This window comes from Sminthopsis crassicaudata, chromosome 4 (genome assembly GCF_048593235.1).
Source record: "Sminthopsis crassicaudata isolate SCR6 chromosome 4, ASM4859323v1, whole genome shotgun sequence".
In the NCBI taxonomy this organism is placed as follows: Eukaryota; Metazoa; Chordata; class Mammalia; order Dasyuromorphia; family Dasyuridae; genus Sminthopsis; species Sminthopsis crassicaudata.
In genome coordinates, this window is record NC_133620.1 from 7,811,506 (window position 1) to 7,818,825 (window position 7,320).

The following is a 7,320-nucleotide window of genomic DNA, read 5'->3' on the forward strand; positions in this document are numbered from 1 at the left end:
TCAGGCACTGTGCTAAGCACTTTACAAATATGATCTCATTTGATCCTCATTACAACTGTGAGGATTAGGTATTATTATTATTATTATTATTATTATTCACATGTTGCAGTTGAGGAAGCTGAGGTAGATAGAGAGTGACTTGCCAAAAGTCACATAGTTAAGTTTTGTGGCTGGATTTGAATTTGGAGTTGGCTGACTCCCGTCTCCAGCTGTGTATACACTACACAATCCAGCTCCTTCTATTTTATGTAAAGTACTATATAAACCTCAGCCTTTTTTAATGTCAGTTTCTATCTACATGACCTTAGATAAATCATTTCTTCTCTCAGAACCTCAGTCTTCTCATCATCAAAATGGACTGGACTAAATAACCTGTGACATCTCTTCCAGTTCATAATCCCAAGAAATTTGCTGCCCCTCATATATCACACATCCCATTGCTGGGCCTTTGCCCAGGTTGTTCTCCATGCCTGGACTTCCCTTTCTCCTCTCCTTAGGTTCTCAAAAGTTTAGCCCAGCCCTTCACCTCCATCTTCCACGGATCCTTCCTGGGTCACCCCAATTTGCTATCGCTCCATCCCCCTCATGACCTTGCATTTGCTCTGAGCATGTTTGATTTGATCAGGATAATGCATGGTTTTTGGGAGCAGGAACTACAACACCTGCAAGAGTATCTGTTCCATTCCAAGACATAGGTAAATGTTCATTTAGAAAAAGATAATTCTCTCTTTTAAAATTAATGAATTATTTTATTTTTCCCTGTTACATTTTAAATGATTTTTACATTTGTTTTTAAAATTTTTGAGTTCCAGATTCTTTAACTTATTCTCATCCTCAACCCCCATTAAATAACCACATGTGGAGTTTGGAAAACATTTCCATAAAAGTCAGGTTGTGAAAAAACAAATAAATCTCCCATCCTAAAAAAAAAGAATAAAATCTCTTAAGAAAAATAAAGTTTAAAAAAGAGAGTGTATGCTTCAATGTTTATTCAGACACAATCAGTCTCTGCATATGGATAGGATTTTTCATCATCCTTTAGAGTAGACATGGATCATTATACAACTGAGAACAGCAAAGTCATTCACAACTGATCATCCCAGAACATGGTTATTACTTTGTATGCAGTACAATTCATTTTGCTCAAGTTCATGGAGGATTTTCTGAGAGCATCCTGCTCATCATTTCCCATCGACCAATAATTTCCCATCACAATCACATGCCACAATTTCTTTAGTGATTTCCCAATTGAAGGAAAGACAATTCTCAATAGAAAGCTAAGATCTGTTGAGAAGTCATGTCCATTAACATGATAAAACAAGGAGAATGTTGAGCTAGGAATCAAGAAGAGTCTATTTCAATTCCTTCCTCAGACATTCACAATCTTTGTGACCCTGAGCAATTCTGGTAACCTCTTTGGACTTGTGTCCTGCTCTATAAAATGGATGGGTTGGGCTTGAAGGACTCATCCATCTCTAATTCTACAATCCTATGATGAATGTATTGAACCATCCCAGGACCAATCAAAACTTAGGTACTGCTAACTTTAAAGTCAAATTGTGATTCCAGAGAACCAACACCAAAACATACCACCCACCATTTGGGCCAGAGGAGAGTGACTTTGGGTGAAGAACAAGAACATCACCAATGTGGGACTTTATTTTGCTTGATTCTCTTTATATGTTCCAAAGATTTTATTTTTCTTGTTTTTCTTTTTCTTTCAGTGATTGAGAAAATGGGCAGGAAAATAGATTTAACTTAAAAACAAAAGCATTATTTTAAAAAAATCAAGGTGACCTCCATGTGAGAAGGCAAATGAGGAATGCCTCCCTCTCCAATGCCTGGTATATAGTAGGTGCTTAATCAATACTTTTGATTGACTAATGATGAGGCGTCAGGGCAAAAGTGAAGTGGGAGGAAAATGAATAAAGAATAAAAAAAACACCTAAAAAATCTTGAACAGAAGCCCTGATGGGTCTTGCCAGCTCTGAAGAAAGGCTGTCTTTCAGCCTCTTTGCTGTTCTGCACTGTTACATGAGCAAGCCTTTCTAAACTTTTATTTTTTCTGTTAAAGGGAAGTCTTTTTTTTTCTCTACTATGATTTTGTATCCTTTCAAAGTCTAGGATGAAAGTTTTAAGCTTGCAGCAATTGATAAGGAAGTGGCCAATTCAAATCTCACCACAGGGATTCCTTGCTGGGCTCAGACAAATTTGCTGGGCTTTGGAGACAAAGAGAGACATCTTTCACTTTGGTCTAGAATATCCAAGCCAGTGGAAGAATTTCTGTGAGTCCCACTCCCTAGATCTTTTTGATTAAGGACCACAAAGTTTCCGAGTGATCAGACAGAAGTGCATTGGAGTCACCCATCTCCCTGAAAGATGACAGCTCCTCTTCCAGCCCTAGTTTTGGCAATTGTTTGCTTGAAGGAGATCTCACTACAGGCTGCTAGCTAGCAAGCCAGGATGCGTGGAGATTTCTGTAACACCGGGGCTGTGGTTTCTAAGCACTTAGGCTAAATTGGATGGCCTTTGGAAAATCACTAGAGTGTTTCAACTCATCCTAAAGAAATCAGCTTGGATGAAATCAAGCAGGAGAAGTTGAATTTGAGGACACAATTTTCTCTGGGAAAACTAAGGCCATCCAATTTACCTTCAAAAGAAGGGGGTTGTAAGTACCAACATCCCAGCTACAACCCTCCAGGAACACAACACTGGCAGAAGGGAGAGATCCAGAAAAAGTTATGGAGTAGGAAAATAGTCATGGTAGTAATAAAAATCCCCAGGCAATTATCAATCTAGCAACAAAGAGGGATTAACTAGGGCTTTGTTCTGTGCCAGACACTGTGCTGAACATGAAGGATAAAAATACAAAAAGAAACCATAGAGCTTACGCTCTAATGGAGGAAACAGCATAAGCATCTATGTTCATATGAGGAAGACAAATATGGAAGGCTTCATGGGGGGGATAGCTGTGAGTTTAAGCTGAGTCATATGGTGATCAGCTTTAAACTATGATTTTTTTCCATTATGTCAGAATAAGTCATTTTATTTTTTTCATGAAAGGTTATTTTCCACATGTAAATTAACAAAGCCCACCAAATGATTGGATATCAATCATGGCAACATTTCAATGGATCTGTTCCAGATGGGTAGTCCTAACAAAGGTAAAGAGTCCAGTGCTGAACTTGTGATTTCATTAATATACTTGATTCTTCAAATGAGGAAACTCCTTCTCTATGTTGAGGATCTCTTCAACAATAATTGCCAAGAGCAATGAGTGAAGTGAATTTCAGACCAATACATATCAGGGGCTGGACATTTTGGCATTGAGGCAAACTCTCTATCCAATCTCCAAAGATGAAAAATGTCAGCCCATTCATGGGTGACTGAAATCCATTTCCTTCCATAAATCCTCAAAAGGGGGGGGACTCCAAGTGCTGGAGAACATCCAAAAGACAGCTTGGCGACCAACCAGAGTGAGCCTTGTTGGCCTCTCATTCTCACTGGCCACTTTTTTTTTAATCTGGTCATATTTTAATGACATTTTAATTATGATTTTTCTTATGCGATTTTTAAATTGTTCAGTGAAAGTTAAATTCATTGAGTTTAGCGCACTAAATTCTTGGAGACCCTTTTCAGAAATATGATGGTAGCAGTTGGGATAAGTTTTTTCCTACAGTATTTTTATAGGACTTCCATCTGTGGACTGCAAAAAAACTCAAAAAGAAGGCCATATTTCCCGAGGTACATAATAACAGATTGTTAGAATTTGCACAATCCAATCAAAGGCCTGTATATTAATAGCTGTAAAGTCATCAACGTTATTACAAAATAGCACAACTTCCAAACACCGATTCTGACGAATGTCTCAAGTGCGAGAGTCAGGGAGTTTTCAAAATACTGACGCTATCTCCACAGTGAAGACATATCTTGCCTTGTGTGCAGAAAAAAAGTCTGACCCAGGAGGACAAGTGATGGATAGAATCATTATTATGCTTTAAGTGAATTAGACAAACCTGGCTCAGCAGGCTTCTTTTCATTGGCTGCGTTACCTGGGGAGAAGAGCTGGCAGAAGACGAAGGAACTGAGATGATCTCAATGGAGAGAAAAACACAGTGGAAACGTGGGACATGGAAGCAATAATGGCTGCCAGCATGGAGTGTAAGGAATGATTTGGTCCACAGTCCAGACATAGTCAGATGATAATATCTTCTAAAAACTTTACAATCAGAGCCAGGAGGAGGCATTTGTGCACCCTATGCACAGTCAGAATGTACTGCCTAGAATCTACAAATGATGCCCTCCCATTCTCCAGAGACTTTGAGCCTTCTAGGTCAACACATCCCACCTGCCATGGGAAAAAAGAAAATGAAAATTGCTATCTGTTATTTCCTCACATTAAAGAAATGTGCCATTATGAAACATCATGGCTAAAATGATGCCCGTCTTCTTTTCATTTGGTGCCCTGGGTGGCTGCTCTTCTACCCATCATGAGGTCCAGCTCTTCTCATGATGAGACTTAAAGAGGCGAAGGTTTAGAGATAGAAAGAAACAGGTAAGTCATCCAGCCCAAAGCCCCCCCCCCCATCTTAGAGTTGAAAGCCAGCAGGATGAGGGTCTCTCGCTTATAACCCTGGTAAAGGCAATATTTTTTAACTTCCTCATCCTCTATACCTTTTTCTCCAACTTATTGAAAAGAGTAGTTAGAGATGACAGTCTGACATTTGAGTGATGAAGCAGTTAGGCCGAACTGCCAGTCTATGATTCCCTCTGTCTTACCCACTCACTCCTCTGTTACAAATCAATGGTGAGGAAGAAATCCCGGGATCTTAGGATCATTGATCTAGAAGTGGTGGCTAAAGATTCCCAAGGGTCTAGTTCAGGTCTCACATTTTACAGAGGGGAGAAAGTGAGGCCTCAAGATGTTAAATAACTTGCTCAAAAGTTCATGGATGGTAGATGACAGGAATGGGATTTGATCTCTGACTCAGAAGTCAGTGTCCCTTCCACTATACCATGCCTCAGAAGTAAAGGTCAAAAGTCAGACCTGCCTGAAGCATAAAGCCCATTTAAAACACCTGCCAAAAAGTAGCTGGCCAGCCACTGTATAAATACCTTTAGGAACAAAGAAAGCATCCAGAATCTAAACTAGTAATCAATATCTCATGGTGGCTTTGCCATCCTGCTTTAGGATGCCATCTTGGGAAAACCAGCCCTTCCCTCTCAGTACCTGTGCCCTCATGCCCATCCCATCCCATTGGACATCACCCCTTCCAAATGGTTGTGGTAATGCCATACCCTGTCCCTCCTTTTCTCAGCAGAGGGCCACAGGCGATGGCCGATGCTGAAGAAGCACGAGATCAGTGATTCCAAAGTAGTGAGTCCAGTAATGCTGAGTCCACCATGGAGGGTGGCAGATAGCCCCCCAGAGTTCCTGCACACATGCTTTAGCCTTGCAGGAGAAGAGAGTTCCTCTGCAGCTCTTCTACCAAAGCTAGTGAACGTCCACCCATTGTCTATCACACATGCTCCACGGAGGCTCAGGCCCTTCTAGTCAGGGGCAACACTGCTGGGATACCAAACACTGAGCCTCCTTGTACTGTAGGACCTCCTCTCCGTGACCCAATCATTAAGGAAAGCTAACCGGACTCTTTAATGGGATGCCTTTCCCTCCAAGAGAGAGAGAGAGCACAAGCTCCTCCTCATTTTTGTACTGGTAGTCCCATTGCCTAGTCAGTATCTGGCACATAGTAGGTATTGTTGTGGTGGTAACTAAGTCTGGCACAAAGTACTAAGTCTGGCACTTAGTAGGTATTGTTGTGGTAAAAATCTGGCACCTACTAGGTATTGTTGTGGCAGCTAAATCTGGCACCTAGTAGGTATTGTTGTGGCAGCTAAATCTGGCACCTAGTAGGTATTGTTGTGGCAGCTAGGTCTGGGACATAGTAGGTATTGTGATGATGAAGGCAACTAGGTTTAAAACATAATAGGTATTGTTGTGGCAGCTAGGTCTGGGACATGGAAGTATTACTGTTGTGGTCTGGAACAAGTAGGTACTATGGTGGTTGTGGCAGCTAAGTCTGGCACATAGGAGGTATTTTTCAATTTGTGGCAGCTAGGTGGCTCGGTTGATAGAGTTCTAGAAGTAGACTTAGGATGACCTGAGTTAAATTCTGGCCTGAGTGACTCTAGACAAGTCACTTAAAAGACAACTAAGCTTTACAAATTAAATCTGCCCTAGAGATCTGTTTCACTTTCACCATCTGGTAAAATGAGGATCATAACAGGATCTACCTCTCAGGGTTGTCAGAATCAAATGAGATAATAGTTTGAAGTACGCGGCACGGGTGCCTGGCACATAAATGTGAGCAGAGAGAGAGTCAGATGCCCCTGAAGAAGGGGGGGTCCATGGGCACTCTTCCCTGAGTAGATTTCCCCTGTGGCCCTTTCTTGAAACCTCGTACTTCCAAATCCCCCAAATTAGTGTGTATAACATGGGACCAGAGGGCCTCTCTGCTCCTCTGCTACCCTAGGGAAGGCCCCTAAGGCTGCAGATGGCTCCTCTTTCACTCAGACCTGGGACTACCCACCCTGACCTCTCCCTTTGCATGGCTGGGCCTTTTCTAGCCTGTCTATTCCAGCACACCTCTACTGCTGTTCACCCACAAAGGTCCTGCTGTTCTCCTCAGAATCAGAGTCCCCCGTGGGCCGCTCCATGGCCCCAGTCTGATTTTCTTTCATCTAAGAGCCAGGAGAGATGGCCCCTTGTTCAGGAGCCCCAAATGCACTGGAGGGTGGCTCCCATAACCAAGTTTCCTTCTGTTCCAGAGAGGGCCATGGAGCCCTAGGACTCACTTAAAAGGCAGGGAAACAGATGGGGCCGACTTCATTTGGGAAGACTAGTTATCTTTTAAGTACAGATGGAGTACGTAGCAGAATTATTACCACTGAACCTGCCAGATGGTTTGGTAAAAAATAAAATAAATAAAATAAAATCCAGGCCAGTTGCCAGTTTCCCAGTGAGAAGAAGAGAGGACTTCTCCCTTGGGCACCAAGGGCCAGGACATTAAAAGGCCCCCAGCCTCCCCTCCCTTTCTCAGTTCCTTAGAGGCCTGCCTCTCTTCCACCAAAGGAGGATCCTGTGGACTACCGTGATGACTGCAGATCAACCAAGCAAGAAAGGATTGGCACTAACCGTCCATCACTGGAGCTCAGGCCTTTGAAGTTAAACCTTCAAGACCATATGGGCTAAGCCCCCAAGCTCCATGAAAGAAAAACTTACTCAGAGTCACCTGTTAGGAAGACACTGAGCTAAGGTCT

General features: G+C 42.2%; 1 long non-coding RNA gene across 1 annotated transcript in view; it reads right to left on the reverse strand.

Moving 5' to 3' along the window:
- LOC141540487 (uncharacterized) overlaps positions 1-5,731 on the reverse strand; it is a 6,156-nt gene extending 425 nt beyond the window's left edge. The window contains exons 1-2 of the long non-coding RNA XR_012481547.1: positions 5,299-5,731; positions 4,053-4,348 (exon numbers count right to left, since the gene is read on the reverse strand). This is a non-coding gene — a long non-coding RNA (uncharacterized LOC141540487). The remainder of the gene's footprint in view (positions 1-4,052; positions 4,349-5,298) is intronic.
- Positions 5,732-7,320: the final 1,589 nt, after the last annotated feature.